The sequence below is a fragment of the Delphinus delphis genome, chromosome 6 (genome assembly GCF_949987515.2).
Source record: "Delphinus delphis chromosome 6, mDelDel1.2, whole genome shotgun sequence".
Lineage (NCBI taxonomy): Eukaryota > Metazoa > Chordata > Mammalia > Artiodactyla > Delphinidae > Delphinus > Delphinus delphis.
Window position 1 is genome coordinate 72,253,889 of NC_082688.1, and position 13,755 is coordinate 72,267,643.

General features: G+C 38.4%; 1 protein-coding gene across 7 annotated transcripts in view; it reads right to left on the minus strand.

Moving 5' to 3' along the window:
• The window catches only part of ELAVL2 (ELAV like RNA binding protein 2), a 139,984-nt gene that overhangs the window by 99,287 nt on the left and 26,942 nt on the right, over positions 1-13,755 (minus strand). The gene's annotated exons all lie outside the window — the stretch shown is intronic.

Here is a 13,755-nt window from a genome sequence, read left to right on the forward strand (position 1 = left end):
TAACTTAACTAGGTTTTGGTCATTTATCCCAGAGCTTTGATTTTAGTTTCTGTATTAGAGTTCCACTGCTCATTTTCTCTTTAAGTTTGAAAACCAGGGCCTCACTAAGAAGTTGTGACTTGCAGATGTGCACTCTGCATAAGTACACAAAGCAAAAGAAACAGAAGGCACCCCAAACCTCACATCTTTTCACATTTCCAACACAAATATCACCAGTTCCATGAACACTTGACCTCTTAATGTTCTCCAAGTAAAGGGGGCCCAGAGGATCTCGGAGTTGCACGGACACTTCAGCAGACATTCAGGGAAACCATTGCCAAGACTGTCTTGACACCTGTAGCAAAAGCATCATGTCTTTTAAATACATGTTCTGTTTAAGTGGCTTTTAAAGCTTAAGCACCGTGCCTTTAAAAGCAGTTTATAAGAGGTCAGACTATAAAATTGAAGAGACAAGAAATCAATTGTGTATCAATTGTCAAAAAGCAACTTTAAAAGGTAGAGTTGGTCAGAAACTGTTGTACAGGGTGAAAGCGAGGAGAAACTCTCCACATTGGAAATGCCCAATCCCTAGGGTAGGAGCAAGAAAAGAAGTTTTTGACAGGTTGTAAGGATCAGAAAGCAGTTCTCTTCTGCACTGAAAAAAGGAAAAGTATAGATCAGAAATGCAGGAAAAAGAGATTAATTTCTCTTCGTCCTTGGAGGAATTAAATACCTTTACCCCTGTCATGGACTGAATGTCTCTCCTAAAATTCAAACGTCGAAGTCCTAACCCCCAATGTGACTGACTGTATATGGAGAGACAGAGCCTTTAAGTAGGTAATTAAGGTTAATGCAGTCATAAGGGTGGGTTGTAAACCAACAGGACTAGTGCCCACATAAGAAGAGGAAGATTCACCAGGAGTGTGCACAAGTTAACACCATGTGAGGGTACATTCAGAAGGCGGCCCTCTACAAGCTAAGAAGCAAGGCCTTATCAGAAACCAGCCCTGCCATCACCTTCATCTTTGACTTCCTGCCTCCAGAACTATAAGAAAATACATTTCTTTAGTTTTAGCAACCAGTCTGCAGTATTCTGTTATGGCAGCCCAAGTAGACTGATATAACCGCCAAACTAATTCTTCCTCTCGATTATCTTTTTCTTCCTAATGCTGCCACCCAACCTTCACAGGCTCCTGGCATCGGAACCTTGGCATCGAAACAATACCTCCTTACTTTTGAATTCACAACCATTAATTTTCCTCTCACTACTGACATCCACACTTCCATCTTACAATTTCCAAAACACAAGGGCAAACCTTTATCACCATATACATTGCTTCCTGTTTGTCTCCCCCCATCACCTACATTTCATCCCCATCTGGCTAGCTTCAACTTCCCAAAAACATCTCACTCTATCACCTGCTCAAATACCATCAATTACATCCATACAGGCTTGCATTCAAGGGCATTTTCAACTTTATAGCAACTTACCTGCCCTCATGTTTTCTTCCAACTTCTCATGCAAAAACCCTGCACAAGGTCAAAATGACCCATAGCCATCCTTTGAATACCTCTCAAATTTGCCTATTTCTTTGCGCTTTTTTTTCTCATTGTTACAACTTAGAATGTCCTCTCTGCTCTACTTCCTCTTTCTAAATGGTGGCTGGAAGAGAAGTTACTGAAGAACATTATACAAGAGGCTGTGGCAAAATCTTCTACTCCAAAATGCTGCCTGCCGATTTACTTTTATTCAAATAGGCTTTTAGCCTCACCAAGGCATCATGCCAAGGTCTTACACAAGATCTGAAGATGGTACCATCCAGTAAAAGAGAAGTAGGCAACATGACACCACAAATTCCACATCATGTCCATGCATTTCATAATACATCCCCATCCCAACTATTTTTGGTTTGGGAGTAGAGAGGAGAAAATCCATGAGTTTTCAACTGGCCCTTGAAAACAGTCATTTGAAAACAGACTACATGCTCTACTTAGTCAATGATGTTTAACTTTCACAACACATAAAAATTTCAGCTCCATATAAATAGGAAATGGGGAGATCACACATAGTTAAATTCAGAAAGTTTCCGAAGACTCTTATCTCCCCCTAAATCTTACATCCTAGTAAGCATCACAGAAGGTCTAGAGACACCATGAGGCACCCAAGAACTTGATCTCCAAGTTCAACCAGTTCCCCTCTCAAACACACTACTTTATTTCCAAAGCCAGCACCTAAATCCCAGCAATGAAAGTTCTAAACAGAGTCTCTCTTGGATTCTCCCGATTTTCAATGATCCCGTCCCCTATCAATTCTCCAAAGAACTTCCCAAGCCTCATCAACCCTCTTTTCCTGAGGACATAACTGAGCTTCATAACCTACATTATATCCTTATTGATTTTTATCATGTGAGTGACCAAAAAAACAGTAACATGCCAAGATCTCCACAAAGTGAATCCCTGGCTCTTAATTCTGCATGCACTAAAATAGCCTCTGTCCCACTCACTGGGCCTTCTCTTCCATACTTTCATAACTGTTATTTTCTCCACTTGGCATCTTCCCTCCCCTAGTTCCAATTCACACACATACAAGCTCATCACTATAAAAACTTCACGTACCTTCAAATCCCTCGTTCCTTTAAAAGTTATCCTCCAAGAGATTTTTCCTGTTAACTTAGCATGTACTGTATCATACAGACGCTTTTAATACCCCACCAATAACTTCACTTCTAAGTAGTAGTTTTTATGTATTGAATAGAAACCTAACCAGAGTAGAAACTTATATCAGAAGAGGTTTAGCTCTATTGCTCCAACCCAAATCAAAGTACCCTATAGTCAGCAGCACCCAGAGATACTCCAATGTCATTGATTAGCACCCTAAGAGCACTCAAACTGCTTGATGAGCTTATCTTTCCCATTCTAACTCAGGAGTGAAAGAACAGAGAAATGATACCAAGCAGATCTACAATCTAGGTCCAGAACCAGAAGCAAATTGACAGTATAACATTCAGGGACTTCAGTGACTATTTCACATTTTCTCATTTCCTGGGACACCAAGTGCCCAAGAGGGCTGGGCCATCAGCTTCCTATCAAAAGGGGGAAAGAACCACCCACTTTCTAAGACAGATTGACTGTTAAACACATGTACAGCAGGCCTCAAAGGGGAAAAGGCAAGCTGTCCTGCCAGAGTTCTCAAAAGCTTCTGAGAACAGCAATTTTTAAGAGGTGCAAAGATATATATTAACCCATATTTGACAGACAGCACCCTTTCTCAAATTCAGGACTTAATAAACTACCTTTCTGTTTTAAAAATTCCTACAATTTGAGAATTTCAAAATACCAACCCTTTTCAGATCAAGTAACTACATTTGTCAAACCAGACTAATTATTAAAATTCCACAAAGCTTGTACAATCAATCCCTAGTGTTTAGGGAAATCATTTTAAAATTCATGTGGTTAAAGGCTACCTAATCTTTTCAGTGCCAGTACACCAACCACTTGGCACTGCTTTCTAAAATCTGGGGAGATTTCCTGACCAATGAAATACAGATAAAATATGGCAAAGTAAGTATTAATATTTCTACCCTCTATTGTTACAGTGATAAACAGAGTGCCAGGAGCATATTGGTTGGTATATATAGCTCCTAGAAAAATAATATTTAATGAAAGCTAAAACGATTAACATTCCTCCTTAATCAAATTTTCCCTCTTATTTTGTTCTACACACACAGAAAACACATGTACGTGCACACACACATACATAAAACACACACACACTCTACATATCAACAGCTATCAAAATAAACTGCAGGAGTAAAATAACATTATTGCTCTTTAGACATTTAAAAACACATTTTTAAACAATATTTTCAAAGCCCACAACCTTGAAAATTAAATTAAGCCCCTACCTTCATAGACCATAAGAGTAATAGCTCATGATTAAGTGGGTAATTTATTTGTTCACATTTTATATAAAGATTCCCAAAGAGTCCAAGATCCTACCAGTGACTATTTAAGACACTGAGAAGACAGAATTTTAAGTATGGAACAATAAGAAGTTCATAACAATTAACAGCATATAAAATTACCCCAAAGGAATGGGACTTTTATAAAATGTAGAACATCTTACACAGAGGAGAAATTTTCAATTGCCAGTATTAGAAAGGAATTTAAAATACCAGGATTCCATGCATTTAAGAAAGAACATTCCTTTGTTTCTTACAAAGCTGACACAAAAAAAAGGGCATTTAATGGCAATGTGTCTCCTCCCTGAAAGCGGATTTATTGCTATTTAGCGTATCCAAGGAAGTAGTTCCAAGAGCTAAGCAATAGTTTTTAATGCTGACTCCTCTTCACAACCTGCTCTGTGGTACCCCACCCCCATACGGATCAGGGGAAATGCTTCAATGACTTACTTGATCTCAATATTTTTTCCCACCAGGTTGTGGAATATCATACATAGGAAGTATACTCATTTTGGTCCCTGGATTTTTCTGAGTCTTAATTTTACAAGAAACAAAACTACAAAGAGTAAAATACCTCAGCAATCCAAGGAAGAATGACGAACTTTTCAGGTCCTACTACAGGAGTGCCTAATACAAAACTCAAGTGTTCAAAGGGTGATGAACGGGAAAGCATAACTGTGGTTCAAACCTTGGTCTCCCGGCTTTTACTGGGTTATTAAGGTTCCGGTTATTTACAAATGTGGAAGCTTATTACATATAAAAGCTCTTAGTTCCAATAAGCTGTGGATAACTTACTATCTCCACTTTAAAAGCCTCTTCTTCACAATTACCATCCATTTGAAGAGTGATTTGACCCCCACTCTGTCCTCTGAGACATTACATAAAAGGACTCTCACCTACTCAAAAATCAATCTTTTCAATTAGATGAAAACTTAATGAAAGCTGAGATCATCTTGATGAAAGCAAATACTGCCAAAAGGCAAAAACAGCTTCACACTCTTAACGGTAAAGCCAAAGTTGCCAGATTATAATTCTGCTACATAGTCATTACAGTCCAAAGATCTGTGATTTACCTCACTGGAGCAATGATTTTCTGTAAGTAAGGTATTCAGGGTTTACTATCCTTACAGGGAGCCTTGACACTACCATTGTCAATTCTACATACAGATTTGATTCCCTGAACAAAAAGGCATTTAGTCATAGTTCTATAATTAAGAATCTTCAAAACGAAGAGTAATATCCCCAATATGCAAAAGGTATTCTGAGAACAACTGCACTTGCTTGTGTCCTTTGTATAGATTTCCCTACTGATTCAATTTCATGATCATGAAATACAACAGAGGGACTAAATTTAAGTTTGCTTATCCTGTCACTTTAACCACATTCTCCCTATGGCCAATAATAAGGATGCATTTGATAGACAGGAACCCATAAAGGATGAGGAAGAGGATAATGGAAAGCAAAGCTGGATGATGTAGAGTCCAACCCACAAGCATGACACAGTAGCCAATTTTGCTAAGTGGATACAGGTTGAATTAACCTGACCTTTATGCTACAATGTCCTGATTTATACAATCGATACTATCTGCCCAGCTGAGTCCTGAGCTGCTAACAATAGGATTTAAATGGCCTAAGATCTGAGACAAAAATGAACCAAAATCCAGAATGAATCCAACTTTTTGTTTAAACCCAAAAATGAACCGTCATCCTATTACTAAAAAAAAAGAAAAAAGCAGTTTTCCCACAATGCAAACCAACAAAAGCACTTTGAAAAGAGAAGTATTTTTTGAAAATCATCAATTGAATCTTAAAATATAAGCTGCCCAAAGTAAATGTGTGATCCCTGAGGAAGTTCCTCATACTGAGTAGGAGCAGTGTAAACACAAACCAGGTGAAGGAATCTGTAAGTCATCTTCCTGTTATTAGGTAAATTTCATGTAATACACATTTAAATGAGACCTGAATGCCAGGCAATGGGAATTCAAAACAGAGTTAAAGTGCTGGGGGGGAAGGAGCAGTGGGGGAGGTGATGACAGAACTAGTAAAAGATGGGCTGAGAGGAGATGAAAAAAGGCAACATGTGTAGGATTTAGGGTTGCAGTAATAAGATACATGAGTGAATAAAAAGTATGGGCTAAGAATTCATTGACCATGTTCAAGGGAAAAAAGAGTATTTGGCTAGTTCACAAAGTGAACATTGCATTTGAGAAAGAATGGAGAATGTGAATGTTCAAAAGTCCTTGAAATCTGTTCTGAAAGCCACAAGGAGCCAAGGAAGGTTTCAGGCAGGAGTGACAGCCAGAGCTGCCCTTTACCTGTCTTCTACAAAGTTCTGACTCAAATGTGTCTAAATTCTACAGGGCTACTTTTATCCCAGGAGATGGTTCATAAAAATCAATGCTAAAAAGGTTACAAAAGCAGAATAGTACTCCAGCTGATCCACAATTTACGTCTAATACCTGGGCCCAGAGAACTCTAGCATGGTTAAAATCATGCACTCGGGAGCCAGACTGCCCAGGTTCTAATTCTAGCTCTGCCACTTACTTTGTGTCTTTGGGCCAGTAACTTAAACCTCTCTGTGCTGCCACTTCTCTCTGTGCTGCAAAACTGGTGAATTTTTACTACGTACACCTTAGAGTTCTGATAACTTGAGTGAAAGAATGCAGACTGCTTACAACAGGGCCTGGCACAGAGAAATAGCTTCCAAGTGACGCTGATACAACCACTTCTACTATGCCACATCCTTCTGACATCTGATCAAAGTTACATAACATTTCCTATAAAATGAAGGAATGTTGATCCAGGAGCCTTTGCAGAGGAGTCTGTGTGTGGGGATGGAGTGAGGAGTCATGTTTTTCTGTTCCTATCCTTCCAAAACCACAAGCCAAAAGCTATGTACCTAGGTGAACACTTTCCTTTTTCAATATGTCTTGCCCATTTTTCCCTTCTCAATGGCTTAAAATGGTTCCCAGGCACACATATGTAATTAAAATTCATTATCTTAAAAGACTGCTTTAGGAAGCCCAGCAATCAAATCTGCTATCATCTTTTTTTATGGGTGGATATAATTACAACCTAATAGGCATCATTTAATCAAGACTTAACAATTAGGTTCTTAAATCCAGAACTTGATCATTTTCTTCCTTGATAGGTGCACAAAATTTTCTCCCAGGTGGTGGTCATGTAAAGTGAAGGGCATAAGAACTATTAAAAACCCTTATCATAATGGCCTAAAGTGCTAATTATTACCCAATTATGACAGACATAATCTGAGAGGAGAAAGCCTAACACAACCTAATGCAATCTCATAGCAGCATTTTTCTTTAATTATTTCACCTCCATCTCAGTGAAAAACAAGGGCGCACAAAAAGCCCAATATAGAAGGTAGTATTTAACTCTCACCTACTACCTTCTAAACAAGAAAACAAAGTCATTGGTAACAGCATCCAACCCTTCCCCTGGTTCTGACATCTGCAAATCAGACCTTGAAAGGAGAAAAGCAACCCTATGCTTGTTTCCCATCCCACATTTTAGACATAAGAAACAGAGACCCTGAGAAGTGGTGCCCTCCTAAGACATTCAGGGTCAAACCAGGCTAGAACCTAGGTCTCCTCCAGTAAAAAAAAAAAAAAACAGTATTTTGTACTCTACACCTCTATTCCATCATGGGAGTACAGAAAATTGAAATAATTCTGAGAGCCTACATTTTCAAGCCTGATAGCTGTGTCTCTCACATCTAATTATACTATATCTATCCCCATTTCCAGCCAAATAAGATTAATTCTTAGTCACTGATGCTTAATAGTAACTCCTGCTACTCTCAGCAGCCAACACCCTAGTTTGAAAGGGATGCAGATCACTAATTAGTGCATCATCTATTGAGAGCCTATAATTGCCTTACCACACCCAAGTCCCTTCTGGCTAGACTAAGCTTCTTTACAGCCCTAATACACCAAACAAGAGACACACAGTTGGGCAAGAAATCTATTAAGAATTAGAAAACACTGAGAGGGCTCTATTTATCACTGAAAAGAGAAATCTCTTTAGTTTTCCTTTCTTTTTCTTTTCTCAAAAGCTATGAGAGGTCTCCCAGCAAATCTAAACCAAGGCTGTGCCTTTAAACTTAGCTGTCCAAGAACTCTAGTGCAGAGGACAGATCTGATCTTTATGCAGGATTCGAAGGATTCTACTGTAGAAACAGAGCCTTAAATTTCTCCTAAGACAATCTCATTATCTTCAGTTTTCCAAAGAATTCCAATTCAGGAATGAAAAAAGAAAACAGCTACTGTTTGGGGGAGCTTTACTATAGCATCGCACTTAACCTTTCGTCATAGGTATCATCACCATTCCCATTTTGTAGGTCAGAAGCTGGAAGGCTGGGAGAGGTTGGGTGACTTAAATAAGGTCCCTGAATTCTTAACCTCAGGTGTAACCATCAAGCTATAAGATGAGAGCATTCCTATTTCTTACTCTTAGCTTTTCTAACACTGGCAGAAGTAACCAGGTTGTCAGGTCCTACATGGGTGGGTCACCTCACACCCCAAACGGTGCAGCCAAAGAGCAACTGTGCCAAGCTGGTAGGAGCATGCTTCAATGCCAAAAGTGACTCTGAAACCTGCAGTGCAACTCTTCCCCCAACTTCATTTCCTCTCATTTAAGGGTAACTTGAAATGGACTGCAGCCCCATTCACTTTCTTAAAAAACTAAAAATGAAATTTTAAAACACTTTTCAAAGGACTGAGGTCCTCATCTTTACTAAGAGTAACTCCTTGGGATCTAAGTAGTGTGAGAAAGAAAAGCTACTTCAGATGACTTGGTGTCTGTGAGTGCAGAATCAGTCTAGAATCCTTCTTAGCAAATGAATCTGCAAAATTAGAAAAAATCAACTTATTTAAAATAAAGTTACAGTAAAAGTTTAAAACCAATTTTTAAATTTAGTTTGCAGAAGCACACCATGTTTGAAATTCTTACCCAAATACTAACTTAGATCTATCTTCCTTCGATATGGGTGCCTTCAAGGGCAATGAATATGCTTCTTAAATCTCCTCAGAGGATCTCATTCTCATTTATTAAGCAGAAACCACAGGAAAACTGGCATTAACATCCTCTTCCTGCTCTTCTGAAGCAAAAACACCTCATTTGGGCTTTTCAGATTAAGAACACATTATGTACCAGTAAACCTTACAGTTGGACCCAGTTTCAAGCCGAAATATCATGTATTGTATATCACCCCTTTACTCCTTCTAATTTCACTTTTCATTTCCATTTGGAGCTGTATAACACAGACACAGTTGCCCTCCAGGCTTTTTTCTCCAAACAGCTCTTGACCTTTAGAGTCACCCTTACCCTGAGACACCTGCAAGTATGAAATATAAAAGCCCCAAAGACATACAAAAGCAGCACTACTGGAAATAGTCTCAAATTTAATATGTGTGTGTGTGTGTGTGTGTGTGTGTGTGTGTAATTCTTTTTTTTTTAACTGTGGCCTTATTTCTTTAAACTAGGCAGAAATTTTCTCAGGTTGAAGATTTCATTTTTACAGCTACAGGGATTTCCAAAATAAAAAGTGATTAATGTTTCTTGTCCTGAATTTTGTGTTTGAAAGGAAATAAAAATTTCACTGTCATTCATTCAATAAATATTAAGCTCTATGTACACGGAACTATAAGAATATAAAAGTGTCTCTTTGCTCTCAAGGACTTCAAAGTTTTCAGAGAACTAAGTTTCTTGCAACCTGAAATTCCAAAACATCAATAATCTTCACCACCACCCACCAGAGGTATCCTGGAAAAGGGACTTTGGTATTAAATAGAAATCAACAACATCATTAAGAATGCTACAATGAACATCGGGGTGCATGCATCCTTTTGAATTATGGTTTTCTCTGGATACATGCCTAGGAGTAGGATTGCTGGGTCATATGGTAGCTCAATATTTAGTTTTTTAGGGAACCTCCATACTGTTTCTCCATAGTGGCTGTACCAATTTACATTCCCACCAACAGTGTAGGAGGGTTCTCTTTTCTCCACACCCTCTCCAGCATTTATTGTTTGTAGAATTTTTGATGATAGCCATTCTGACCGGTCTGAGGTGATACCTCATTATAGTTTTGATTTGCACTTCTTTAATAATTAGTGACGTTGAGCATCTTATGTGTTTGTTGGCTATCTGTAAGTCTTCTTTGGAGAAATGTCTATTTAGGTCTTCTGTCCATTTTTGGATTGGGTTTTTCTGATACTGAGCTGCATGAGCTGTTTGTATATTTTGGAGATTAATTCCTTGTCAGTTGCTTCGTTTGCAAATATTTTCTCCCATTCTGAGGGTTGTCTTTTCATTTTGTTTATGGTTTCCTTTACTGTGCAAAAGCTAAGTTTAATTAGGTCCCATTTGTTTATTTTGGTTTTTATTTTCATTACTCTAGGCGGTGGACTGAAAAAGATCTTGCTGTGATTTATGTCAGAGAGTGTTCTGCCTATATTTTCCTCTAAGAGTTTTACAGTATCTATAAGTATATCTATAAATACATAGTATTTATAGTAACCATAATTCAAAAGGATACACGCACCTCGATGTTCACTGCAGCACTATTTACAACAGCCAGGACATAGAAGCAACCTAAATGTCCACTGACAGAGGAACAGACCAAGAAGATGTGGTACATATATGCAATGGAATATTACTCAGCCATAAAAAGGAACGAAATGGTGCCATTTGCAGAGATGTGGATGGACCTAGAGACTGTCATACAGAGTGAAGTCAGAAAAACAAGTATCATATAATATCACTGATATGTGGAATCTAGAAAAACAGTACACATGGACCTTTATGCAAAGCAGAAACAAGAGTCACATATGTAGAGAACAAACTTACGGTTACCAAGGAGGGAGGGGGGGAGATGGGATGAACTGGGAGATTGGGATTGACATATACACACTTCTATGTGTAAAATAGATAACTAACGAGAACCTAGTGTATAGCACAGGGAAGTCTACTCAATGCTCTGTGGTGACCTAAATGGGAAGGAAATCTAAAAATGAGTGGATATATGTATATGTATGACTGTTTCACTTTGCTGTACAGCAAGAAACTGACAACATTGTAAAGCAACTATCCTCCAATAAAAATTAATTAAAAAAAGAATGTTAGACAATGCTGGTACGTATATTTCTTTTTTTTAACTAAACTTTTTTAAAATTGAAGTATAGTTGATACACAATATAAGTTACAGGTGTTAAATAAAGTGATTCACTTTAAAGGTTTTTAAAGGTTATACTCCATTTACAGTTATTATAAAATATTGGCTATACAATTTATATTGGTTATACAATTTTTAAAGGTTATATTCCATTTATAGTTATTATAAAATATTGGCTATAATCCCTGTGCTGTACAACATAGCCTTATAGCTTATTTTATACATAATAGTTTGTACCTCTTAATTCCCTACCCGTATTATTGCTCCTCCCCCCTTCCCTCTCCCCACTGGTAACCACTAATTAGTTCTCTCTTTCAGTCGGTTTCTTTTTTGTTATATTCACTAGTTTGTTGTAATTTTTAGATTCCACATGTAAATGGATATTTCTTGATCCCGTCTGGACATATGAAGGCCTTAATATATAACAACATAATGTTCAGGAATTTTTTATCCAAATTAAAATCCAGGAAATGTTTCAAATTTGCTCATTTAGACTTGAAAGTAATTAATTCTATCAGAATATTAAACAAATGTGGTATCACAAAAAATTAAATGGGCACCACCTCACCACCACCAATCCCATTTTGCATTTCAAAGGAAGGGACTACTGTGCCATTTTCTTCTCTCAAGGACCTCAGCAACCTGGAATGTACAAGCGGAGCCCTGCCTGACAACAGTGGTTTGGGTGATATCTCACCTGCCTCCTTCTTACCCACCTAGTCTTGAATAAATTGGGGGGGGGGGGGTGAATAAATGCAGTGGAAGGTTAAAAAAAAAAAAAAGTGCAGATGTGTTCAACAGCTGACAAAAGAGGTTAAGATTCTATATACACCCACAATACAATTTAGTCAATTTCTATTTAAAAACAAACTAGGACAATGAAGCCAATGTGGGAAAAAGAAAATGCTTAGGTGAAGTACTCCAAAGTGCATTTTTAGCTCATGTGACCTTCTACAGTGCTCCAAATGTGTGTACGTAGATGTGTGGGCATGTGTGTATTTATAGAAAGAAAGTGTTGAGAGCACTATAAAAAAAAAATACATGAATAAATCATAGAATGTTTGTGCTACATGGAACTTCTGAAAGCTAGTCACAGCTTTGATTTTAAGGTAAGGAAGATAAGTACCAAGATTTGGACCAAGGTAAAACCTGCTAGTGACTGAACCTGGTCACACTATTCGAGGCTTCAACTCCCAGCACAATCTCACCTTCAGTTATTCTAATTCCATGCCTTTATTCTTAAATTTGCACTTCCACTGGAAACATGACTGTCCATTAATACCTGTAATACAGATTTCTAAATTTTAAGGCTCAAGTGAGCTTTGCCCTATTTATCCCAAGAAGACATGAGTCCAACCCAGCAGTTCTCAAAGTGTGGTCCAGGAACCACTGAAGGTCCCTGAGACCTTTTCACAGATCCAGAAGGTCAAAACAATATCTTTTCCTCTCATTCTCTCATAAATGTACAGTAGAGGGCGCAGTGGTTGAGAGTCCACCTTCCGATGCAGGGGACACAGGTTCGTGCCCCAGTCCGGGAAGATCCCACATGCCGCGGAGCAGCTGGGCCATGGCCGCTGAGCCTGCTCATCCGGAGCCTGTGCTCCGCAACAGGAGAGGCCACAACAGTGAGAGGCCCGCATACAGAAAAAAAAAAAAAAAAAAAAAGTACACTAGAGCTTTCCAAAGGTTATATGATGTGTGACAGCTGCTTCTGCATTCAGCCTGGTGCAATATATAAGAATACAGCTGACTCCTATTAAGCTAGACATTAAAGAGATGAAAAACTGTAAAATCATGCCACTTACCATTATTTTTGTTTTAGCAAAATATACATATCCATCATTTTTAAAATGTTACTTTTGTTAATGCTATTGGAGTTTTTTGAGCTAAATATCTGTTTTTAACTTTCTCATCTTAATTTCTAATGCAAAAAATATTGATAAACATAACTTACATAAACATAAGGTCTTTCGAGTCCTCAATAATTTAAGTGTAAAAAGGAGTCCAAAGAACAAAAAGTTTGAGAATCGCTAGTCTCACCAGTGCTAAATAAGTTCTCTTCCGTGGTGATTTTCTGTTGTTGTCGTTGTTGGCTGCGATGGGTCTTGATTGTGGCACTTGGGGTATTCGTCAAAGCGCGCAGGCTTCTCTCTAGTTGTAGCGTGCGGGTTTTCTCTCTCTAGCTGTGGCGAGTGGGGTCCAGAGCACGAGGGCTCTGTAGTTTGCAGCATGCAGCCTCTCTAGCTGAGGCTCGCGAGCTCAGTAGTTGTGGCGCGTGAGCTTAGTTGTCCCTTAGAGGCATGTGGGATTTTAGTTCCCAGACCAGGGATCGACCCCGAGTCCTCTTCATTGGAAGGTGGATTCTTTACCACTGGACCACCAGGGAAATCCCATGGTGAATCTTTTAAGCATATACAGGTAAACCTTAGAATGGTGTCCTATTCCTCTCCTTACCTTCAAAGACATGTTTCTCCAGCCCTGGGACTGTGTGAAGTACTTCTTATGCCCAGTACTCACTTTAGTCAGTTCAACTTTCTTTGATATAGAATTTCTATAAAACCATGATAAGAGAACCATGAATAAACTCTATATTCTGGTTCTCAGAAAAGACACTTTATA